The sequence below is a fragment of the Triticum urartu genome, chromosome 3, assembly GCF_003073215.2.
Source record: "Triticum urartu cultivar G1812 chromosome 3, Tu2.1, whole genome shotgun sequence".
In the NCBI taxonomy this organism is placed as follows: domain Eukaryota; kingdom Viridiplantae; phylum Streptophyta; class Magnoliopsida; order Poales; family Poaceae; genus Triticum; species Triticum urartu.
Genome location: NC_053024.1, coordinates 152,056,614 through 152,082,688, shown reverse-complemented (window position 1 = coordinate 152,082,688; position 26,075 = coordinate 152,056,614). Strand labels below are relative to the sequence as shown.

At 45.0% G+C, this 26,075-nt stretch overlaps 1 pseudogene; it reads right to left on the bottom strand.

Annotated features, from left to right (window-relative positions):
- Positions 1-34: 34 nt before the first annotated feature.
- On the bottom strand, positions 35-25,700 carry LOC125546745 (annotated as a pseudogene).
- Positions 25,701-26,075: the final 375 nt, after the last annotated feature.

Below are 26,075 nucleotides of genomic sequence, written 5' to 3'. Positions count from 1 at the left end.
ATGCTTCACATCTGCAAGGACCGCCTGCATGATCCTACTCATCGCACGAGTCGTCAGATGCCTCAACGCAGTCCTCGCATATGTACTTCATGTCTAAATCTATTAGTTCACCAAAGAAAACTTCATGAGAATGACAAAATTACAACTCAAAGCAACTTCATGAGAATGACAAGATTATGAATGAGAACAACTGCCACTATGTCAAATATTCAGAAATTATATTACACTTAATCTATATATCCTTCACCTTAGTTGTCTTACCTTCTTTTTTCTCCGCAATATACTTCTCATGTCGATAGTTCTGCATTTTGAAATAACAAGTGGTGTATAATATCGCAATGTGATGATATGTTTGTGAGTATGCATTTAAAGATATTTGGCCATTTACCTGCAAATGGCTCTTTACGAAAGATTGTCAAGCCTTCTACCTTCATAAGCTTCAGCACACCCTTGGGAGTTGCCTCTGCAAGATATGTACATGGAACAAAGCATCTAAACGATGGTTCTATTTTCAAGAAAAATTGCCCAAAAAATTTAACAGAGTGATCACCCTACTATCCGATCCTCCAAGCTTTTTCAGAGTATCCACAAAATGCTCATGGAGCACTCAAATGTCCATCTCATTCTCATTTTGCTACATGTTGTAGCTCGAGATGAAGATGGTGATGAACTCAACTAGACTTTAACCGAAGAACCCCCACTGCGTAGACCCTCATGGTCAGAGGAAGGCGATACTGGAATAGGAGAGCATTGCGGCGGTATGCCATATATGTCCTAAGAAAGAAAGAATTATATGGAAAATGACTATTTAATTTGAATTTAGCCATGATAAAGGCGCATGTGAACTCAAGAAGTTAGTGTTGACGCTCAAAAGTGGCACAATTATAAAATTAGCTTAGGATATGTAAAGACCAATTCAAACTTAGGATTGGAGGTCACTCTGGATGGCTCTCTTAAGTAGATCGAGATGGATATGAAGATGGTCTAAAACGGAGCTCGGATGCAATAATTATGACAAGTTCAGATATGCTCATGTTAACACCAGATTAAAGAATGACATGAAACTCAATTAATATGGACTCTAATCGAAAGCATTTCAACACGAAAGTTGTGCGTCTCGTCGAAACGGTTGATTTTGACATACAAATCGTCTTAATCCGAGGTCGTATGCTACCTGTGGAGGCAAAATAAGGTCAGAAACAAAAGCTGCACAATCATTTCGGACCGACCGAGTTGATTTGATCGGTGAGACCGAGTTGGTCCGGAAAATTACCAGAGAGTTGGCAATGTTCACTCGATGGGACCGAAGAAAACCATTCGGTGAGACCGAGTAGATCCGGGAAATTACAGGAAGTTACAGAGAGTTGGCCACGTTCACTCGGTGGAACTGAAGCAAACCAATCGGTGAGACCGAGTTGATCCGGAAAATTGCCAAAAATTCTTGTTCGAGTTAGGTTAGGGTTTTTGATGTTTTGGACATAATTTTTAGTCCATTTCTTGTACGGAAAGTCCAGCCGCCTCATAAATTATGAGAGGTGACGGCCGATTGAACAACACACAATCGCAAAAAACACATCTACTACTTTTTCATCTACGTTTTGTCCCTCCCCCGTTTTTGCTTCTCGATCTTCGTCGTTCTTCGTGTTGGAGAGCTGGTAATCCCGAGGCTCTAGGGGCGGCTTGACCGACTTAGGGCAGCCCATAACCGCCGCACTCCCTGACGGGATCCCTCCCGGAGTGTGGGGTTTCGGGTCCTCAAAAGTTCTCTCTGGTTGTCTTGCGAATCGCGCTTCCGACGAGACTTGTTCGATGTGAGCTATGGTGCATCACCCCCGGCGTCGAGGGTACACGTGACATGTTCATGTGCGAACACACTTTTTGGCGACTCCGCTGTGGACAAAAATCAATCATAATCATCATCCATCATTTCTAGCAACGACAAGATTCCCAAGCCCTTGAAAATCAACGCCGATAACATAATCAAGCCCAATTTTGAGGAGTTATCGGAGGAACATCGCCAAGCTTATGAGGAGTACAAGAAGGCGCATGAAGAGAAGGAGATGCAGGAGTTCCTTGCTAAGTTCAAGAAGGATCGTCAAGGCAACATCACTCCGGTTGGAGAAATCAAGTTTCCTCCTCTTCATGATGAACAGGTTAAACCCTCTATGAGTAATACCTTCTCTCCCAAGGTATGGGCTGAAATTGATAGTCACATTACTGATAGCAATAATTTTTTATACCAATTTTTCTTGGAAAATAGTAATGCTAAAAGTAGTATGCCTCAATCATCTAGTGGTAATGTTGGTGTACCTGTTACTGCGGAAATCTCTAATCGAACTTTACCTATTTCATCGGCACCTCCTGTGACGATGAATTATTATCCTAGCCCAACAAATTAGATTGTTGCTGCACTCATTAATCCTATCATGAGTATGCCAAGTTTGATGGTAACGCCAAACCAAACCCTACCTACAAGTGCAAATGTTGTTAGATCATTGCCGAATTACAATTCGGCATACTTGCCACAATTCACACCTGTAGCTACTAACCCTACTCCTCCTATACCAATGCCACAAGCTTCATCATCCACTACGGATGATGGTTTAGCTAATCTTAGAGAGGAGATGGTTAAGATGCCCCGAGAGAATTTTGGAGTTGAGTTACCAAGGAACGTATTTACCAAAAGTCATATCCAGAATAACTTGATGCAATTCAATGCCCTCCGGGATATAAAATTCCAGATTTTGTTAAGTTTAATGGAGAGGGCACAAAAACCACATGGGAGCGTTTTAGTCAATACTTTGCATAATTGGGTGAAGCAGGCTCACTAAATGAATTGAAAGTGCATTTATTTCCTTTATCTTTAACCGGTACCACATTTTTCATGGTTTGCCTCTTTACCACATGGTTCTATTCGTTTTTGGTTGCAACTAGAACAAAAATTTCATGATCATTTTTATAGTGGCGATAATGAGCTTAAGTTGTCACATCTTACACCTGTTAGACAAAAGCATGATGAATCAGTCTCCGATTACGTCAAGAGATTTAGAGATATAAAAAACCGGTGCTATAGTTTGGTGATAACCGAGAGAGATTTGGATGATCTTGTGCTTAGTGGTTTGAGAACTCACATTAGAGAAAGGCTAGAAGGCTATGAGTTTTTAAATATCAACCAAGTCTTACAAAGGGCTTTGGCTCAAGAAAGCCGAAGCAAAGATCTTAAAGAGGTGCATAGGTATAAAACTGATCGTCCTAAGATAAATATGGTTGAGTATGACAGTGAGCACTCAGATGATGAAGGTGATATTTATGCCACTAAATTTGTTTGGCCATCTAATTTCAAACCATTTACTTGTAATGATTTAAAGCCGATTCATAAGAATCGTGATGAAGAGATGAAATGTACTTTCAACATTGCTAAGTGTGATAGAATATTTGATGCTTTATTGCAAGCGAAGATTATTAGAATATCTCATACTTTACCGCTGTTTGAAGAGCTAAAACGGCGTGCTTATTGCAAGTATCATAATTCTTTTTATAATGCTACTAATGATTGTAATGTTTTACAACGACAGATACAATCAGCCATTAATGACAGACGATTGAAATTTTCCAAGATGCAAGTTGATAAGCAGCCTTTCCCAATGAACACCATGGATTGGGAGGGGAAGAAGATATTAATTCGGCCCAGCATAGCCGAATCAGCTAATAAGAATAATATTGTCATTGGTGAGCCCAAGAAAAACAAGGAGAGCGACAAGGTCTTGGGGAGACAAGTTGTGCTTGACAAGCAACCCGGTGGCAAGGAGATAATCAAGATCACCATCAAGAATCATACACTCGGGGGGCAGCCACAAGTGCAAGAAAACACTCATGTCAAATTTATTAAGCCCAAGAGTCCAGAGGTTGGCAAGTGGAAGACGAATGAAGCTAAAGTGCAGTGCAAGAGAATCAAGCCAACTTTTGATATGTTGCTGTCCAAATATACTAGTCAAGCGGCCGGTTCTAGCTCTAACCGGTCATCAAATTTGAAGTGCTCAAGGTCACCTCCTCGGGAAGAATTTCAGCATCATGCAAGGCCATATGGGTCGTGGTCACCGGGACCCTGAATGGCGCCACCCCTTATGCGCCATACTACATGGGAGACTTCAATGGAGGATGGGGGCAGCCCTAATGCCCCCTTATGCTTTTCATCCGGGTTGGCAGAACCAAGGAGGCCCGTTCATGAGACGCTTTCTTATCCCACACGAGGCCGTTTGAACAATGGTGTCAATCGGCCAATGCAAGATCAAAAAAGGGTCAGTAGGCAAGTGTGGCATGCCAAATCATCAAGTGCTGAAATTTCAGAGCCTAGCAAGCAAAAGTAGAAGAATACTAGTGCTGAAACTATTACGATAGGCACTAAAGAATTAATAATCAAAGAGCCAATTATTGTTGATAATCCGACTGATTCTAATAAAGATGTGGCTATGGTCCAGCAAGGCCCCATGGCTAATGATCATGAAGCTAGCATAAGCAAGGCCAAGTCGAGGGATCCAAAATATACTCAGCCTAAGTGGTGTCCTTTCGGTCTGACCAAGGCACAAAAAAGGAGATTGCAGTGCATGAGGAGTCATGAGAAGGAGGAACAAGAAGCAGATAAGCTAAGGGATAAATTATTCAATGAAAGCCTTCCCATGGTACCCCAAAACAAGTGTGGAGGCCAAAGCAAAAGGAAAACATAGCAGCTTCTGCATTGATCATAGCAACACCTACACCACCAACGGAGCACGATGTGGCTACTATTACATCGTCCACTTTGCCTACTACTTCCTCTTCCCTTGGAGATATTTCGGAGTCAGTGGAAATGCTTGTGGAAGGAGATGAAATGCTTGATTATGAGTCTACACCGGTTCATGAAGGTATGGATATTAATATGGTGTATTACTTACCCGCAGAATTTCGTGCTATAGATGAAGAAGGGGAAGTCGCTCAGCTAGATTTTGGTCCTAAAAATGCTATATTCGAGAAGCCAAAAGAACCGGTGACACACTTTTTTTGAGCAAACACAGTAGGGTAAAAACCCTACTGTAACTCTATTTTTCATTAATAGGGGGGTGTTATACACAAATGGATTACAACAAGGGAGGGGAGCATAAAAAAGAAATGTTTACAAATATTCCAACCAGCTTTGCATTCCCTCCTTTAAACTAGGTTTGACTCTTTTCATGATGGTGCCAAAATGTTCCTTGAAGCAGGAAATACAGTAGCTCAAGTCCCTTTCCTTGTTATAAAAAATGATGTTGTTTCTGTGTTTCCAGATTGTCCAACAACTAGCAATTAGGCATTCTTTAAAGGGCTGAATCTGAGTTCTGTTTCTGGTTTCAATAAGCATATCATTGCAGTTTAAATCAGTGTTCCATTCAAAGCCAAGTGATAACCAAAAGTTTTGGCTAAAATCACCGGTGACGCACTTGAGGCCATTGTTCCTTAAAGGTCATATTAATGGATCGCCGATGGCTAGAATGCTTGTCGATGGTGGTGCTGTGGTGAATCTTATGCCATATTCGGTCTTCAAAAAATTGGGGCTGCGTGATGAAGAGTTAATAAAGACCAACATGGTGCTTAATGGATTTGAAGGCAAAGAGAAAACTGAAGCCAAAGATGTAATGTATGTGGAGCTTACAGTGGGAAGCAAAACTTTGGCTACCGCATTCTTTGTCGCCAAGGTGCAAGGTAACTAAAATGTGATATTAGGCCGCGATTGGGTTCATGCAAACCAATGTGTGCCATCTACTACACACTAGTTTTTGATTCAATGGGTTGATGATGAAGTCGAGGTCATTCATGCGGACAATTTGGCTTGTGTTGCTTTGGCCGATGCATCGGTGGATTGGCAACATCCCAATGTTATTTGCTTGACAGGGCGCGACTTATCAGAATTTGATTTCCTTAGCGCTACAAAAAGTGGTTTCGTGCCCGTTTCTTTAAAGCCAGTTGGTGGTAATGGGCTCCAAGGTATGATGTATTTAAATGGATTCTAATTTAGAATGGTTGCAAAAGCGTCTTGTTGAATATCGGTCCAATGAGAACGATATGTATGAATCTATGGAGGAGTTAGATGATATGGATAAATTAGGACAAGGTTTTACGTTGGCCAATCCATTAGAGGAGATAGATATAGGATATGGTTCACTTCCTAGGCCGACATTTTTAAACGAAAATTTAAGAGTCGTTCATAAAGTTAAGTTGATCGAGTTATTGAAAGAATGTGTTTGTTTCTTTGCATGGGAATATCATGAGATGCCAGGTTTAAATCGAGAGTTAGTGGAGCATCGGTTACCTATAAAGGCTGGTTTTAGACCGTACAAGCAGTCGGCCAGAAAGTTTAATCCAAAAACGTATGACCGAATCAAGGAAGAGATCAGTTGTTTGCTTAAAGCTAATTTTATTAGACCTTGCAGGTATGTCGAGTGGATTTCTAACATTGTACCAGTAGAGAAGAAGGGCTCCGGCAAGTTGAGGGTGTGCATTGATTTTAGAGATTTGAATAGAGCTACACCTAAAGATGAGTATCCCATGCCAATAGCCGATATGCTTATTAATGATGCTTCTGGACATAAGGTCATTAGCTTTCTTGATGGTAATGCGGGGTATAATCAAATTTTTATGGCCGAAGAGAACATGTCCAAAACAGCTTTTCGATGTCCCGGTTTCCTTGGTTTATTTGAGTGGACAATGATGACTTTTGGATTAAGAAATGCCGGTGCCACATATCAAAGGGCTATGAATTTAATTTTTCATGATTTACTTGGTTTTATACTTGAGGTTTATATTGATGATATTGTTGTCAAATCGGATGCTTTTGGGTCTCATCTAGCCGATTTGCGCTTAGCTTTTGAGAGAATGAAAAAAACATGAACTAAAGATGAATCATTTGAAGTGTGCCTTTGGTGTATCGGCTGGAAAGTTTTTGGGTTTCGTTATTCATCAAGATGGCATAGAAATTGAACCCAAAAAGATAGAGGCTATACAAAAGGTGGGGGCTCCAACATGCAAGAGAGATATGCAAAAAATCCTTGGCAAAGTCAATTATTTGACGAGATTCATAGACAATTTGTCAGGAAAGGTTGATGCATTCACTCCCATCCTTTGGTTAAAGAACGATGCCAATTTTACTTGGGGGAAAAATAGCAAGAAGCGTTTGATATGATAAAAAGTTAGTTGTGCACTCATCCGGTGTTGAAAGCTCCCAAATATAAAGAGCCCTTTAGGCTTTATATTGCGGCGGAGGAGGGTGTTATTGGTGTTGTTTTGACTCAAGAGACTGAAGGAAAGGAGCATGCTATTACTTATTTGAGCCGACGCTTATTGCATGCCGAGACAAGGTATACATTTATTGAGAAATTATGCTTGCACAAAATTGAGACATTATCTAGTGTCTAGTACTTGCATTATAGCTTGTCAAACTGATGTCATCAAATACATGTTGCATAGGCCAATTCTTAGTGGTAGAATTGGAAAGTGGGCTTATGCTTTAATTGAATTTGATTTGGCTTATGAATCTCTGAAATCCATGAATAGGCCAAATCGTTGCTAATTTTATTGTCGAGCATCGGATTGATGACAAGCATGATACTGATATAAACCTTGTCTCGTTAGTACCATGGAGATTATATTTTGATGGTTCAGTTTGTAGAAATGGCCAAGGTGTTGGGATTGTTTATATATCTCCTTATGGTGCTGTTTTCGAAGCCTCGTGCCGCTTAGAGTATTTTTCACAAATAATCAGGCCGAATATGAAGCATTGTTATTCGGCTTAGAGATGTTGCTTGCCATAGGTGCTACACATATTGAGGCTTTTGGTGATTTGTTATTAATAGCACAACAAATATGTAAAGTCTTTCAATGTTTTGACGAATCACTTAATGTTTATCTTGATAAATGTATATATATATATATTTTCTACTTTGGATTATTTTAGCATTGCTCATATATCTAGACATGACAATTGGAGAGCAAATGAGTTGGCACAACAAGCGTCCGACTATCATATTGATCTTGGCATGTTTCATATTTCTCAAAGGCCGATGTCTAGTCTTGCCAACATAGGGGAGGATGAACTGGAGCCCACAGTTTCGGCCACTAACGAAAAATTTAATGCAGGAGAGAATCAAGACTGGAGGAAACCCATTATTGATTATTTGTGTGATTATAGTAAAAGTGTGGACAGGGCCGTTCGGCATATGGCTTTCAAATATACGATGAGAGATGATGATCTTTATCGCCGAACGGTTGATGATGTTCTTTTGAAGTGCTTGGACGAGGACCAAGCGAGAGTTGCTATGGGAGAGGTCCATGAAGGAATTTGTGGCACTCATCAGTCAACCCCCAAGATCAAATGGTTATTGAGACGTGTTGGGTTTTATTGGCCGACAATGATTAATGATTGCTTCAGGTATTATAAAGGACATGAAGCTTGTCAAAAATTTGGTGATATTCAATTGTCTCCTGCTGCTATGTTACATCCTATTATCAAGCCGTGGCCTTTTAGGGGTTGGGGATTCGACTTTATTGGAGAGATTCATCCTTCTTCTTCAAAGGGGCATCGGTTCGTGTTGGTGGCAACTGATTATTTTACTAAATGGTCTGAAGCAATACCAATCAAAAATATGACACATACAAAGGTAATTCAATTCATAACTGAGTGCATTATTCATAGATTCAACATTCCTCAAACATTAACTACGGACCAAGGTTCATCCTTTATGTCACATCAAGTTAGAGAATTTGCCGAATCATATAAGATAAAGTTGTTCAATTGCTCTCCATATTATGCCCAAGCCAATGGACAAGCTGAGTCTAGCAATAAAATATTAATCAAGCTCATCAAGAGGAAGATTGAGGATAATCCAAGGAGATGGCATGAGCTACTGTCTGAAGCTTTGTGGGCACACAGAATATCAAGGCATGGTGCTACAAAGGTAACTCCATATGAGCTCGTGTATGGTCAAGAGGCTGTTTTTCCAGTGGAAGTGAATTTGAATGCTTTGAGAATAGCCAAACAAAATGATTTATCGGCGGTGGAATTTTATAACTTGATGATGGATAATATTGATGAAGTCATTGATAAAAGTTTGGCTGCTTTGGAGGCCATAGAGGGAGATAAGTCGAGGGTGGCAAGAGATTCCAATAAGAAGGTCAAGTTGAAGACTTTTCAAGTTGGCGATCTCGTGTGGAAGGTGATTCTACCAATTGGTTCGAAAGATAGAAAATTCGGGAAGTGGTCTCCAAGTTGGGAAGGTCCTTTTAGGAATGCAAGATCAGTTCCTGGAAACTCATATTTAGTGGAATCCGTTCAAGGGGCATTGTTACCTCGAGCTCTCAATGGAAAATATTGAAAAAGTACCACCCAAGTGTGTGGCAAGAAGCCTAGATAGGCAACGACCGATAAATAACTATCGCCCTTAGCATAAACATGGCCGATATATATATTTATCGTCCTAAGAACATATAAATAGCCGATGGAGTGTTGACATCGTTCTTAGAACAAACTTGGTACAAGTTATTTTTCGGCACGCTAGCTATGCCGAAAAACAGGGGGGATGCACTACTAGGGAAAAGCCTAGCAGCAGCACGTGTTTTTGGCCTACTAGTAGCGCGGGCACCGGCGCTACTAATAGGGCGCTACAGCTAACCCATAGCAGCAGTGCGTGCACGCCCGCGCTATTGCTATACAAGTGTAGCAGCAGTGTGCTGCTTGGAAGCTTGCTACTGCTAATAGCTCTAGCGCTCTTTGGACGAACGCGCTACTGCTATTGTCACGCTGCTGCTAACTTTCCTCCACTCGCTACTGCTAATTTTAGTATCTTTTGTTTTTTTCTGCATATTTGTTTTGTATTTGAACAGGCTTTATACACGAATCTTTAGCACATACAAATGTCATCATCATACACATACAAATCGCTGCGAGACCACAAATGTAATCATAGAATATACATACAAATAGTCTCATCATAATTATCATCCAACACAAAGTGGTATATCTTCATCATCTCAAAAATAGCGATACATGCAAGTCCCGAATACTTGCAACTACAACGTCATCCATCTAAACAATGATATACGCGAGAAGTGCTATCACTATGAGTGATAGTGGAACTATGCAGTACATGAGGCGGCGGTCATGAGTCCTCTCTCGCACTTGCCTGAACCTCAAGTAACTAGCTTGTGCTTCTTGTCTGCTTTTGAAGCCTTTATGGCTGGCACCCGAGACCCCCTGCCTTGCGCCTGACACTCATGCCACTCGTCATACACTCCTGGAACCTTCCCTTCGTACACGACATAACACTTCGCCATCAAGAAACTAGGTACCTGTTAGAGATGCATCTTCATCAAGAGGATGTACAATCATATGCAACAAAATATACTAGAGCAACACAAAAAAGAAAGGGTTAGCAACTAGATGCAACATACAGTACACAAACTAATTAAGTAGAGGTACTCAGGTCATCATAGGCAAACTAACAAAGTAGCGTTACGCAAGTTCGGCAGGGACCGTGGACATCACAAAGTTTCATCGCTACAGAAAGTATACAAGTTCAACCAACACATATCATCATCATTGGCATCATAAATCACTAGAAGTTCCATCCTTCCGTATCATCGAGGATGGACCCTAGCTTCTTGAACGGCGTGAGGTCTAGACGTTGCATGCCTATGTGAGTTCGGACGTCAGCTCGCGATATAGGGCCGTGGTGGAAGATCCCCTTCTCATCGACGACTTCTTTCATGATGATTGTCGCAATGTCCCTTTGGATGCGAAAGAAGTCATCTCTAAATTTATAATCCGCTTCTCCATGAGATTCTAGCCACTTGTGGATATGATCATCATTTATGCTTGTCATGCGAAGCTTTTGGTGATCCATGCTGAACTCAATAATGAGATGGACGATGTAGAATCCATCCTTCTTGCTTGGTTTTGGGACATGGATGCAGGAGAAGTTAGTTTTATGTGCGAAACCCATCTTCTTGTTCCTTTGTTTCTCGATCTGCACATGGCCCACCTCTAATGTTGAAGCCTTGGGGAGCATCATCTAGAATATTCATTATGTGGGTGTAGTCCTTTTTCTCGCAGTCTCTGGAAGGGTCGAAATACACGGCATGGGAGACTCGCGGGTAAAGAACAATAAGGACGGCGCGCCCGTTGCTGCGGGGAAAAGACACCTCAAAATTATTATCCATATGAGCGAGAAGGAATGATTGAAATGTACGAAAGGGTTGTCCGGAACTGACTTACTTTGGATGATAAGGCAGGAGGAGAATTTCCTGGTCCTTATTCTGTACCATGAAGTTTTGGAGGTAGTCCCTAGCAGTTTCACGCTCAAGGTCGCCGAGACTCAAGAAAGACTCGTGCATGTAGTACGGATCCGCCACAGAGATTTGTGAGCCTTCTACTCTCTTCATGACGGAGCTCATATGTAGCGCAAAAAGGCGGACGATTGTAAAATCGAGCCGCCTTGTCAGAAACATTTCAAAGATATGGTCAAACCGCAGGAAGAACACCTCCGCGGGCCGTGTGTCGACGTAGCACTTCCCCTCAGGCACACGAGCCGCATATATCGGATATCCTGGATCCTTTGAGGCTAGTAGGCTTTTCTCAGTTGACAGCACATGGTTGTGCAGTCTCCTGAGATCCCCTGATAGTGCCTCCAGCGGTTTCGGCGATAGCATCGGTTCGCCCGTGAGATGGAACATGGCCGCACCTTTCACGGGTACACGCACTTCAGAATCCATCGTCTGGCTGCTATGTGCTCTGGCTTGTTTGGAGGCAGCTATCTTCCCCGATCTCTTCCTCTCCTTTTTCTTGGGCACACCTTCCAGACCCTTCCTTAACCCCTGTCCCAGTGTTCCCGGGCTAAGTACTGTACGGCCCTCGCGCCCGGCTAGTTGAGCCTGTGTTGAGGCGACATCTTCAGGCGTGTCCTGTGAGGATTTCATGAAGAGAGACTTTTTGCAATCCATGCTATGACCTTCCTGCCCGGGCATATCATCCATATCCTCATTAGCATGCTGATAGCCTGATTCGTCATATGGTTGACTCATCATATCTATGTCACAGTCATACACGTTTGTATTGAGGACCCATAGGGTCGACCTTCGTCTCATCATCCATTCTCCGTTCTACAGGACAAATTACATTAGCCAGTACTATTGCACCCCCTTCATCATGTCGTCCGCCGCTCTCACCCAGCACTACAGGAGCTGGTAATTGTGTAGGCGGGGTGGTGGTCTCCGCACATACTTGTTGATGTGTGGTTATTGGTGTGCTCTCGGCCGGCTCCAGACGAATAAGATTCTTCGGCCATAGCAGCACCCAACCCTTGCAGTTTCCAATCCGCGGCGGGGTCTCATCGTCCTCTCTCACAGGATGTACTGGAGGAGGCAAATGATCGTGCCCTGATTTCACACTGGACAAGCTAACCCTGAAGTGCCCAGCGGGGATCGGCTGGTTGTGGAACGTGGGTTGCAAGGGGTCCATTATCATCCCCTTTCCCACATCCACCTTCTGGCCTTTGATCAAGTAGAGTATGGTGCACGGGGTTTCTTTGGCCTGCAAACACATATGTCTGTGGCGTATAACATCCGAAAGGCAACGAAAATGGAATATTATATATATATATATATATATGTTGGTGCGACATGTAATTACTGTGACGGTGTCGAGCTCAGCCAAAGACGAAGTCCCACCTAGCACGCCAGAGACTGAGGATGGGCCCGGTTGCGGCTGCGAGAGGAGGCCCGGTTGCGTGAGCAAGTGATGGTGCAATGGTGTTGTTGTTCATGGAGTTGCTCCCGACGAAACTGGGCAACGGGAAATCATGTACCGTCTTGTCTGGATTTTCCTTCGTCCAGTTGATGATAGCTGGAACCAAGTTAGTAGCAAAATCATTTCTGCAGGCAGTTACAGCTGCATTGACTGCTTGCAGTAGCAACTCATTTTTCTCCTCGGCTATTTTTTTCGCATCCTCAGCTACTTTTTTCTCGACCGCAAGCTTCACCTTCGCACCGATGTCCGCCTGACTAAACTTCTTTTTCTGCTTCTTGGCCTCCGGGCCCTCATTGTAAAACACCTTCCACGTGGTACCGTCTCCAGCGCCATGCACACGACCATATTGCGGCCGCTGGCCCAAAGGGAGTCCCTTAAGTTCGTTCAAGGCCCGGTTGAGAGGGGTGTCCCACTTGGGCCTCATCGGAGAAGTAGGGCTTTCGGCTACAAGCTGGTGTTGCTTCTCCTGTAGAAGGATCGTGAACCATTTAGGAATGTGTAGTCGACTAGATATGGAGCTAAATGTAAGGTGGTAAAAGAGTAATTACCAGTAGTCTAATCAATTTCCTCGTGATCTTGTCCGTGTAAAAAACCTTCTTTTCCTTGTCCCACTTGTAGCGGGCCCTGATGAAGTCACGCTCCAAGGGGTTGGTGAACTTCGTGAAGGGGTCTGGGATACCCACGGCTTCACGTTCCGTGTCCTCCTTATCACATATGGGCCTTTTACCGAGGTAGCCACGACTTCCGAGGCGATGCTTCCCCGTGTTCCTTTGATGAAGGCTCTTGAATTTCGCAGCCTTAGCCTTGGCTGCCTCGGTAGCGCAAGTGTCCTTGCACTTTTCGAACTCCTCTTCCGTAAGTGTTGGATTTTCCTCCAGAATCTTGGACAGGGGTTCCTCAGCCTCAATAGCTCATTTCACCCTCCCTTTCCAGGAGGCCAAATCATTGCTGAACATGCCCATGGCGTGATTGTTAATCTTTTTCATCTTCGGATCATCCCACGGTTGTTCTATGTTATCATCCCGGTTGGGGAACTTGAATCTCTTGTGCAACTTCATCAGGAGCAACTGCGTCAAATGTTCTTTACTCCTTAAGTCATCGTCGTTGATGCTCGTGCATTCCCGTAGGATGCATCCTACTTGGTTCCCATAGCACTTGCGAGGTTCTTCCGGCTCTAATGTCTCAAACTTGCCAGGTGCCATCTTTGTGATCACTAGTCGTCCAATCCCTAGTTTGTTAGGTTTTCGTATCCTCTGCTTCGTCGGCTTGTTCTTTTCGGTAGTGGCATCGGCGTCGGTACCTTCCCCACCTGTATCTTCCCCGTAGGTACCTCCCCCGCCGGTCTCGGCACGGCCATCGGTCTCGGCACCGCCATCGGTGCCGGCGCCGTCGGTGTCGATGTCGGCATCAGTACCATCATTGAGGCCGACCTGCAAACCTTGCTTAGCAGTCAAATAGTCGAGGTACTCTTGTTCACCCTCATAATCCATCTTGTCTGCATCTTGGTCAGAAGGCCCAGTTTCTTCGTTGCTCGACATGTTTCCTATGATTAAGTCTCCTCATTTAATTCAAAAAGTATGAAAAAAAATGAAAAATGACATAAGAAAGAAATCTATGTTTGCTAAAAAGAAATCTATCATGCCAAAATTCATGGAAAATTTTGGCATGACCTTTGCTAAAAAAGGACATATCGAGCGCCTGAAATTCACCGAAATGGAAATGGATCAACATTCCGGCGTAACATAGGCCACTCGGATCATTTACCCTGCACATAATCATCATTTTCCAAATATGACATGTCCAAAACTAAATAAACCTAGCTAAATTCATAACTAAATAGATAACCTAATTAACCTACTGCCATAACTAAAACCTAAGTAAATTAACCGAAGTACCCTAGCTAGCAGAGAGAGGAGGAGTGCTGGGGGGGGGGGTTACAGAGGGTGCAGGGGCGAGGAGGCAGGCCCGACGACGTCCGAGGTTGCGAGGACAGGAAGCAGAGGAGGGAGGCGTCGCGCGACGGGGTCGGGGACGAGCGCCGGGGTCGGAGCCGAGGCCGGGGTCGGGGTGGGGCCGAGCGCTGGGGTCGGGAGCGAGCGCCGGGGTCGGAGCCGAGGCCGGGGTCGGGGGCAAGTGCCGGGGCGCGGCGAGGGAAGAGAGAGTGGGGATTTGGGGGGGGGGGAAGAGGCGGGATGAAGCAGAGAGAGTGAGGATTTTGGGTTAAGTGGACGTAGCAGTAGCGCATTTAGAGCAAACACGCTACTACTATTAAAGGCAGCTATAGCGGTTTTATACAGAAACCGCTACTGCTACCTTGACTAGCTGTACCTCTTTTTTAGTAATGCGCTACTTCTATAACCAGTTTCCCTATTTATTTTCCTTTATTTTCTCTCACTTTTTTTCCGAGAGCAGTGAACGAAGGGAAGGCGATATATATATTGCATCATTTGACGGTTAAATATGTATAAAAATAGGAACATATATATATATATATTACATCATTGGACACATGCATAATAATGGCTAAGTGTGTATAAAAAGTAGGAACATATATATATATATGTATGTATGTATTACATCATTTGACCGATAGCATACAGTTCCTCAGCGTTGACGTTTTCATTTTTGAGTCAGCTTCTTTCCCTTCTTGTTCATTGAAGAATAATTGAGTCCCTCACTGTGACTTTGCCTTTTCCATGGAGTACGATTTTTCTTAGGTAATGTAGTATTGATTCTTCTTTTGACATATACTTCATCATCATCGTCATCTTCCCTCATTGGGTTGCCATACTGATCGTAGTCTTCCTCGTTGGCGACTCCATCCATTCCAATGATGTTCCTTTTGCCTCTCCTCACGACAACACGGCTGAGATTGCACAGGTCGGTTATGAAGAAGCATTGTGTCACGTGCTTAGCATGTACCCATGGCTCGTTTTTTGCGATAGCGTTCACGGTAGCTGTCACACCTTAGCTAGTCCATGCATTAGAGTGTGCATCATGTTTACTTTCATCAGAAACTTGAAATGGGGAAGGCAGAACCCCCAGCACCCCTTTTGAAATCAACTAGGGTTTACTAAAAATAATTTCAATGAACCTGAAATGCCCCTCCAAATGTTCACCCTGTTTGTCTTAGGTTAGAACCTCTGGCAAAATTGGTGCACAATTTTCTAGGTCAACAGAAGGTCATTGAATTAAATCATAAGTATTTGAATTTGGGAATTTAAATGCTATAAAATAATTTAAATGCTCAAATAATTCTGGGAGTAAATGTTTCCTGTTGGAAATAATCTAAACAGAGGCCACATTTATTTTCAGGATTTTTGGAAATGTTGTAGTATTTTAAATAAAGCTAAACAGTTGCAGTTTAATAGAAAACAGAAACTAAATCAAAAAAAAGGAGAAAGAAGCCCACCTGGGCCTTACCTGGCTCGGCCCAGCCTACTGGCTCGGCCAGTCACCCCCTACCTCGCGCCAGGAGGCAGGGGCGCGTGCTCGCCGCACGCCGGCCACGCGCCGGCCACCTCCTGCTTCTGCCGACGCCGGGAGACGCCCAAAGGACGCCACGCGACCCCCACATCTCCCTCTCATCCTCGCTCACTCTCCCCCTCGTCTCTCTCTCTCCCGTGACGGCCGAGCGCGTACCTCGCCGCCGATCGCCGTAGTTGCCACCATAGCCACTCCCTCGCCCCTCCGACGAGCCGATTAGCTCCGCCTCGACTCCGTCGTCCTCCCCACTGAGCCATGCTTCGCCGGAAGCCCTGCAATGCCGCCTTCGCCCTCGTCTTCAACCTCGGGCATCCGAGATCGCTGGCGACCGCACCCCGTCTCCAGCCCGTCCCCGAGCCTGCTGACCCCCTCTCCGACTCCGCTGTGAGCTCCTCTTCCTTTCCCCCTAGCTCCCGTGCTCGTTTGGCCCCTGTAGCCGCCGTTTCCACCGCACCCGAGAGCTCCTCGCCGCCGGCCATGTCGCCATCGTGGCTACGGCCGTGCAAGCACGCGTCCGAGCACACCACCGCATTTAGTGCGACCCCAGGAGCCTAACGCACGCACTTCCTAGCCTTGCCGTGCATCGTAGCCCCTTTTCCCTCTCCGCCCGAACTCCGGCCGCCGCCACGAGCTCGATTCCGGCGAGCTCGCTCCATCCCAGCTCCTCACACTTGCTCCATTGGATGCGCGAGAGCCTGGGCTTCGCACGGGTGGTCTCCGCTGTCGATTTGGTCGCCTGAGGGTGTTTTCCGAAGCCCCCCGCCGTCTCGGCCTCGCCCGTGACTCAACGCCGGCGGGATTAGCCCTGTTGACCGGCGGATTTGACCACTGACGTGGACTGGGTGGGCCCAGTTGACTCCCCTGAGTCAATGACAAGTGGGCCCCCTGCTAATTATCCAGATTAGTTGCTAACTAAAATTAGTTAGTTTAATTAACTACTGACACGCGGGACCCACCAGTCAGGTTTGACCTGGACGTCTCCGTTGACCCTGACGTCACCCTGACGCATTGCTGACGCAGTAATTGATTTACTGGAATTATTTTTATACAGGAAATTCTAGAAAATAGTTCAAACTTCAAAAATTCATAGAAATTCAACCGTAACTCCAAATGAAATAATTTATATATGAAAAATTATCAGAAAAATTCAATCTATCCATCTATAATGGTTTCATGCATGACAAAACAAGTTTACTTTGTTGTTTAAGCAGAATAAGGTAATGCACTATAAATGCCATGTTTAATGAGCTAATATTTGAATCTTTGATTCAAATGAGTTCATTCCTTTCTGTTATAACTTGCATTAGGCCAAGACACAATCATATTGCCATGTCATAGCATGCATCATATTGTTGCATATCGTCATGTGTTGATTGTGTTCCGATGTGTTCTTCGTGGTAGGTTCTGCCTCCGAGGGTATCCACGAGTATCCAACTGAAGGGCAGTATCCCACTACCACTCCATCAGGCAAGCAACCATTGATCATTCCGATACAAACCCATGCTCTCGCTTCTGCTCTTGTTTACTGCATTAAGACAACGCGATTCAAACTGCTGTGTGCTATGGTAGTTGAACCCTTATCCTCTGCATGACCTGTCATTGCCACAGTAACTAGATGAAACCCACTAGCATGTGTAGGAGTTGATTGAGCCATGTATGTAATTCCTACCTTGCTATGCCTGCTATGCGTAGAGTTGTGTCAGGTCTGGTTCATCTGGGTGATGGGCTAGAGTGAAATGCTTATGTCGGTAATGTGAGGGAGGTGTTGAACATGTTTTGGGTAAAGGTATCGATGAGAGGCCATGTAGGAGTACATGGTGGGTTGTTTCATTGAGATCGTCCCTAAGAACTGAGATCTGTATGCGTGATTTAAGATTCAGCTACTACCACACATTGGGCCCTGAAATATGACCCCGCTCAACTTACTGACCCCTCCTCTCTCCAGGAGTTGCAACTAGTTTCTGGTGTTTGTAGGACATGTGTTGGCGGCCGTGCGTAGCGCTGACCCTAGGGGTGGGCTATGTTGCGGTAGATACACCGTGGCACGGTGTACCGAGTCACCCGTTTGGTGTCTCGGGAACCCTGTTCACATCGTTTGGGGCCGTTGAGGACACCCCGGCCGGATTTCCTTGCGGATGGAACCTGAATAGGCGATAAACCTGGACTAGAGACTTGTGAGGTTAGTCAGGTCGTGGTCTACACCCACGTCGGTTTTCACTTGAAGTCTGCCGAGCACATGTCGTGTGCAGACGCTAAGTGGTGGAAACATGTGTGACGAAGTACACCCCTGCAGGGTATAAAACTATTCGAATAGCTGCGTCCGCGGTAAAGGACTACTTGGTTGCATATACAGTTCATAGACAAATTAATGGACACTACTAGAAGACTCAAGATAAGTGTGAGTATCGAGGATGGCCCTCTCGTAGGATGACGAGGGAGGATCCACGGTGGAGTATTCTGTTGGTGAGTAGTGGACTCGTGTGCAAAAACTATTTTACTGGAGAAGTTCCGTAGGATAGCTTAGCCAAGAGTCAAAGCTGGCTTGCTGCATTAACCCCACCACCTTCTTGAGAATAAGCATGTATAGTAGGTTCTGATGTAAGACTTGCTGAGTACCTTTGTACTCATGTTTGCTTAATTACTGTTTCAGTCGACACCGCCCACTCCGATGGGTTCTACGTAGACCTTGACGTCGACGAGTGACTAGCCACCCAGGTGGTGATCCTGGCCATGGAGGGCCTTACGTAGATAGACAGGCTTCGAGAAGCCTTCTTACTTTCTAGAGTCTGTACTCAGACTAGTTGCTTCTGCATGTGCTTGTATGTTTGTATGACTTGAGTGTCAGGTCATGTGACCCCTATCTGTATGAACATGTTATGTATGGCTCTCTAGAGCCTTTAAATAAAGTACTTGAGTTGTAGAGTTTTGTTGTGATGCCATGTTGTATGTACTCATATCGGGCATATTGTGTGTATGATTGAAATGCTTGGTATGAGTGGGATCCGACAATCTAGTTGTTTATCCTTGGCAGCCTTTCTTATGGGGAAATATAGTCTAGTGTTCCTCGAGCCATAGTAGTCCGCTACAGCCCGGTTCACCAGAGTCCTACTAGCCCAGCACTACTGCTCAGGACACTTGACTGGCCGACATGTGTTTCACTTCGTTCCTATGTCTGTCCCTTCGGGGAAATGTCACGCGATGATATCCGGAGTCCTGCCTAGCCTGCTACAGCTCGGGTTCCCCGAAGTCCTGTTAGCCCAGTGCTACAACCCGGAAACACTCGCTGATGACCGACATGCTCGATGTGATTCATGTATGCCTGTCTCCATAGGTCTGTGCCGCTTTGGGTTCACGACTAGCCATGTCGGCCCGGGTTTTCTGTCATATGGATGCTAGCGACACTATCATATACGTGAGCCAAAAGGCGCAAACGGTCTCGGGCCATGGTAAGGCGACACCCGTGGGATACCGTGCGTGAGGCCGCAAAGTGATATGAGGTGTTACCGGCTAGATCGATGTGACTTGGAATCGGGGTCCTGACAGTAGCACTCTTGGCGTCGGGTATAGTCATGGTAGTGAAATACCGGTTTTCTCTTTCGACATTCTTAGCCCATCTGACACGGAACATCGTCGTGTTGTGCAGTGTAGAGTAGTCAAGCTCCCAGATCTCCTCGACCCTTCCGTAAAATCTTTCAGTTGCGCCGTTGTCGCTGCTGGTCATGCATTCCATCGTCACCCCTGAGTTCTGATCATCACTATCCATATCTTTGGCCTCCTGTAGAATGTGTATCCGTTGATATCGTATGCCTGATAGGTTATGAGGTTGGGCGAGGGGCCATGTGCTAAGGCGTATATGAACAATCCGTCCTTAGAGCCCTCCTCCGGGGGATTAGCAATAATATGCTTTTTGAACCAATGCAGGAAAGTGGAGTTGTGCTCTCTAGTAACTTCGGCGTTCGTCTTGCATACCCCCCGGTCACGATACTTCTTTGTGATAATTTCTTTGTGCAGTGCCATGAAAGGATCTACCTCGTCTAGGTGTTGTGGCACTACCAAGTTTGCTCTGTCAAAGTCGCTGCATCGATCTAAGTATGCCACGTGCAGTTCCCTGCGACCCTTGGAGTGACCTTCTCCTTCGAGCCTCCCGTCATGCTTGTTAATGGGCAAACCAACACTAACACCAGGAGGCTGCAGGTCTGCGCCATATAGAAAATTCTCATAGAAATATATGCACTCTTGTGTCAGATAGCCCTGGACGATGCTTCCATCCGGACGGGACATGTTACGAACGAATCCTTTGATGATCCCATTCATCCTCTCAAACTGCATCATGTTGTGCAGAAATGACGGCCCCATGTATATTATGTCGTCCACAATATGGGCACATAGATGCACCATCACGTCAAAGAACGCGGGCGACAAGTACATCTCCAGCTCATTCAGTATCACAAAAATCTCTTCCTGTAGCCTTTGGAGCTGCTTCAGACTAATTGACTTTCGAGAGATGATGTCGAAAAAGTTGCAGAGACCAATAAGCGTGTCACGGACGTGCTTGTCCATTATCCCTCTAAGGGCAACATGTAGTATCTGCGTCATCATCACATGACAGTCATGGGACTTCATCCCGCTGAACCTTTTCTTGTCCGTGTCTAGATATCTACTTATCTTGCCACAGTAACCGAAACTAACTTTGACTCCAGTAAGGCACTTAAAGAATTGACCGATCTCAGCCTGACTTAAGGTGAAGGGGGGCAATAATCCTCTTTCTTTTTTTTGCCCTTCTTCTCCCGTGCCTATGTCTCTGTCTCTGTCTCGTCCAACATTTTACGGGACGACATGTGCAGATCTTCCCTGATTTTGAAATCTTGCAAGTCTTTTCTTGCCTTCGGCCCATCCTTGGTCTTATCCAGCATGTTCATTAGTGTCGCGAGCAAGCTCTCAAGGACATTCTTAAATATATGCATTTGATCAAGGCAATGAGGAGTATCGAGTTTGTTCCAGTACTCCAAGTCCCAGAACACAGACCTCGTCTTCCATACCTTCAGCAGCGGCTCCGGCGCCTTTTTCATCGTCTTTCCCAGCGTGGGGCACTCCTTCCAGTTTTTCAACAGCTCATCGATTTCGGCACCGCCCCACTTACGTGGAGGTCCTCGATGCTCAGCGTGACCATTGAATAGAGCTCCATGGTTTCTCCACGGGTCATCCTGTTCGAGCCATCTTCGATGCCCCATGTACACGATTTTTCCAGACCCGCCATCTTTCCTTGATGTTAGCTGCTGAGACGTCATATCATCCATGCACCACATGCATCCGCAATATCCATGGCACACCTAGCCTGCGACATATCCATAACCGAGATAGTCATGCACCGTCGTGATCAGCGCGGCTCTCATGTAGAAATACTCGCCTTTGCTGGCGTCCCATGTCTTGGCCAGTGTTATCCATAACGTGTCTAACTCCTCTTGAAGTAGCCCCAGATACAAATTAATATTATTTCCTGGTTGTTTCGTCCCTTGAATAAGCATGCTCATGTGAATGTACTTTAACTTCATGCACAACCAGGGGGGAGGTTGTACATCCATACAAACACGGGCCATGTGCTATGGTTGGTGTTCTGGTTGCCAAACGGATTCATGCCATCGGTACATGCGCCGAGCACGATGTTCCTTGCATCACATCTGAAATACCGATAGAAGATGTTCAATGCTCTCCACTGGCTTCCATCCTTCACATGTCTCAGCTTCGGATCATCTCCATCGTCAGGCTTCTTCCTCTCCGCGTGCCAGCACATTAGCTTTGGTTCCTTGGGATCTACAAAATACCGCTAGAGACGGGGAGTGATCGGTAAGTACCATACAACTTTCTGGGGACATTTCTTCCTGGCCTTCTTCTATCGAGAAGCATTGCACACCGGAAAACTTGTTTTTTCCGCGTGCTCCTTCCGATAAATTATGCAATCTTTGATGCATGCATGGTATCTAACATGCGGCAGATCAAGAGGGCACACAATCTTCTTGGCCACATCAACACTAGTAGGACATAGATTCCCCGCGGGAAGAACATCCTTTAGGTACTTGAGATGCTCATCGAGGCTAGTGTCGGTCCATTTGTTTTTAGCCTTCGTCTTCAGGAGTTGGAGCGTGAAACTCAAGCGGGTCACCTCAGGATTGCAACCATCATACAATGGAGTGTTCGAGTCTACCACCAGTTGCTCCATCTTAGCCCCCTCTCTAGAAGCAGCTCTCTCAGTACTCGTCTCCTTGCGAAGCAGTGCTTGAACATGAGGGTCCCGCATGATTGAACTTAGTACCGACAAACTCTGTTGCGTGGAGTCCATGTCGTTCTCTCCGCCGCCATGTCCGGCCCCTTCTCCTGCGCCATGTCCGGCCCCTTCGCCGCTTCCATGTTCGGCCTCGTCTCCGCCGCCATTATTGATCATCTCTTCGTCTTGCCCCGTGTCGTCATTGCCTGCCCCGTCGGCGTCCTCAACATCGTCATCCTCATCTTTAATTATCCACCGAGTATAGCCATCCATGAAACCAGTCATGAGCAGGTGCGCTTCGACACGACCATCGTCATAGGGGTCGAGCCAAACTATTCCTTTGCATTTTCGACACGGACATAAAACCTCTGTCTGGTTATTTTCTTTCATGTCCTGCACCGCCGACCGCAACCACCTGTCCACCATCATTCCACTAACCATCATGAACGTCTGCACGGTAATAATAAACAAATTGATTATAAAAATGCGTGCATGCATCAAAGTCATACAAAAATTCGGCATGACCTTCCCTAAAAATAGGACATATATAGATCTAGAGTTTGCCCGAAATTCGCCGAATCAGAATAAATCAACATTTCGGCAAAACATAGGCAACTCAAAAGCACAATTTGGCGTCAACTCATGCCACACACACAATTTCCATCATATTGCCCAATTATCATATCACACACACATACACATATTTCCATTTTTTAAAAGCATGAAATTTTAATCACCTAGCTATCTCGAGATCGAGCACATGCACGATGGAGATGATGATGTAGCTAGGGAGATCAAAAGTGCACAAAGCTCTTCTTGACAAAGATAGATCTAATTAGGAGGCAAATAGGTCACTTGACTAAATGCTATATCTACCTAGCTAGCTAATTTGGGAGGAGACAACTTCAACTAGTGGAGTGGGAAGGAAAAAGATAAAGGAAATGCATTAATGGAGGTGTGTAGTTAGCTAGGAGTAATGAAGAGAGAGAAAGGTAGGTAGAAGAGGGAGAGTAATGGGGGGGAGAAGTCTTGAGGAAGAAGAAGAGTGAGAGAGGGAGGATGTGTGAGGTAGGGGAAAGGGAGGAGAGGAGATGGGGGAGGGGAGGATGGGTGGGGAAAGGTGGTGGGGTATAGTGCGCCTTAGCAGTAGCGCGGGTGGCAAAGCGCGCTACTGCTAAGGATGTAGCAGCAGCGCGCTTTCCGAACACACGCTACTGCTAAACAGGCCAACCGTGTGGACAATTTCAAAATTAGCAGCATCGACGTGACTAAAATGCGCGGCGCTACTACTTCATTAGCAGTAGCGTGCATCATGACACCGCGCTGCTGGTAAACTTAGGTTGGTGGGTACTGTCGGTGGATTTTTGTAGCAGCACGGTTTCGACAACACGCGCTATTGCTAAATTTACGCCAGTAGCGTGGTTTCCTTATCCTCGCTACTGCTAATTAGCAGTAGAGCCTCTTTTTGTGCCGCGCTGCTGCTAAGATTCTATGTATAAGGTTTTCCCTAGTAGTGATGCGTTGACGCTTAAAAGTGGCACAGTCATAAAATTAGCTTAGGCTATATAAAGACTAATTCAAACTTAGGATTGGAGGTCACTCTGGATGGCCCTCTTTAAGAAGATCGAGATGGATATGAAGATGGTATAAAGCGGAGCTCGGATGCAATAGTTACGACAAGTTCAGAGATGCTCATGTTGACACCAGATTAAAGAATGGCATGAAACTCAATTAATATGGCCTCTAATGGAAAATGTTTCAACACAAAAGTTGTGCGTCTCATCGAAGCGGTTGATTTTGATATAAAAATCATCTTAATACAAGGTGGTATGCAACCTGTGGAGGCAAAATAAACTCAAAACAAAAGTTGCAGAGTCATTTCGGACCGACTGAGTTGATTTGATCGGTGAGACCGAGTTGGTCCGGTAAATTTCCAGAGAGTTGGCAATGTTCACTCGGTGGGACCGAAGCAAACCAATCAGTGAGACCATGTTGATCCGGGAAATTACAGAAAGTTACAGAGAGTTGGCCACGTTCACTCGGTGGGACCAAAGCAAACCAATCGGTGAGAGCGAGTTGATCCAGAAAATTGCCAAAGATTCCTGTCCCAGTTAGGTTAGGGTTTTTGATGTTTTGGACGGAATTTTTAGTCCTTTTCTTGTACAGAAAGTCTAGCCGCCTCATAAATAGATGAGAGGTGACGGCCGATTGTACATCACACAATCGCAAAAAACACATCTACTACTTTTTCATCTACACTTTGTTCCTCCCCCATTTTTGCTTCTCGATCTTCGTCATTCTTCGTGTTGGAGAGCTGCGAATCCCAAAGCTCTAGGGTGGCTTGACCGACTTAGGGCAGCCCATAGCCACCGCACTCCCCGACGGGGTCCCTCCCAGGAGTGTGGGGTTTTGGGTCCTCAAAAGTTCTCTCCGGTTGTCTTGCAAATCGCGCTTCCGTTGAGACTCCTTCGACATGAGCTGTGGTGCATCACCCCTGGCCTCGGGGTACACTTGACATGTTCGTGTGCGAAAAAATAGTTGAAGAAATACTCGGATAATGTTGTTAATTGAAGGATCAACCATGGAACTAAAGGTACTCACATCTAACCGAAGGCTCTCCTTGTTGTTCGTGATAGTAATGCCAAGTTGTTCAGATAAGAACTAAAACTCTAGCTGCTCACTAAAATCCAGGGCATTGCCTCCTCGGTGGAAGCTAGTGTTAGAAGCGTTTCCACATAGGTTAAGGAAGTCCTTGAGATCACATGAATGTTCATCATCACCTTGACCACCATTGCTGGGATGAGCAGCAAATAACAGAGCAGAGAACGATGATTGCGCTGCTAAAAATTGTTGCTGCTCACATTTAGGAGGATGAGTCAAGAAAGGCAAACCGCTGGTTTGCTGGCATAATTTGGAGTTCGTCGACGATGATGAGTACATGCTTGCACAGAATGTGGAAGAGCTCAATGAGATTTGGTCTGGTAAGTCAGCATACGAGACGCGAGAAACCTCATCTGCCGAACTGTAATTATCAGATTTAGAATTAAATATTTGACGAACTAAAGGTTGTGGAGCATTGCAGGTGTGAGCCATGCTGTCAGGAGCAATGATATATTTCACAGGAAGTACACTCTATGTGCTCATTGTGCCTTAGAAAATGAGAAGTGAGATGGAAAGCTTTGCTCCAATCCAATCCTGCAGAGTAAATATTCATTCAAGCACTATAAAAATTCCAAGGCATGTCAAACTATGTATTTCAATATGTAAATGAAAAATTGTTCATAAATATGGGTGCAAGAAAACAAAGCATTGTTTGACTTGGGAGTAATCTGTCAATAGAATGATCTAGATTGACCTCAGAAATATGCTGAAAGAGTGTACATAAGGGAGAAAAGAATATTCCGAGATGATTTTAACCCTTCAACAAGAGCCACTCATATTTCAGAGGTAATGATGGCTTGCTTCGTATGATTTTTACGGTCATTTATGGAATTTCTTTTCACAAATCATGAAATCAAA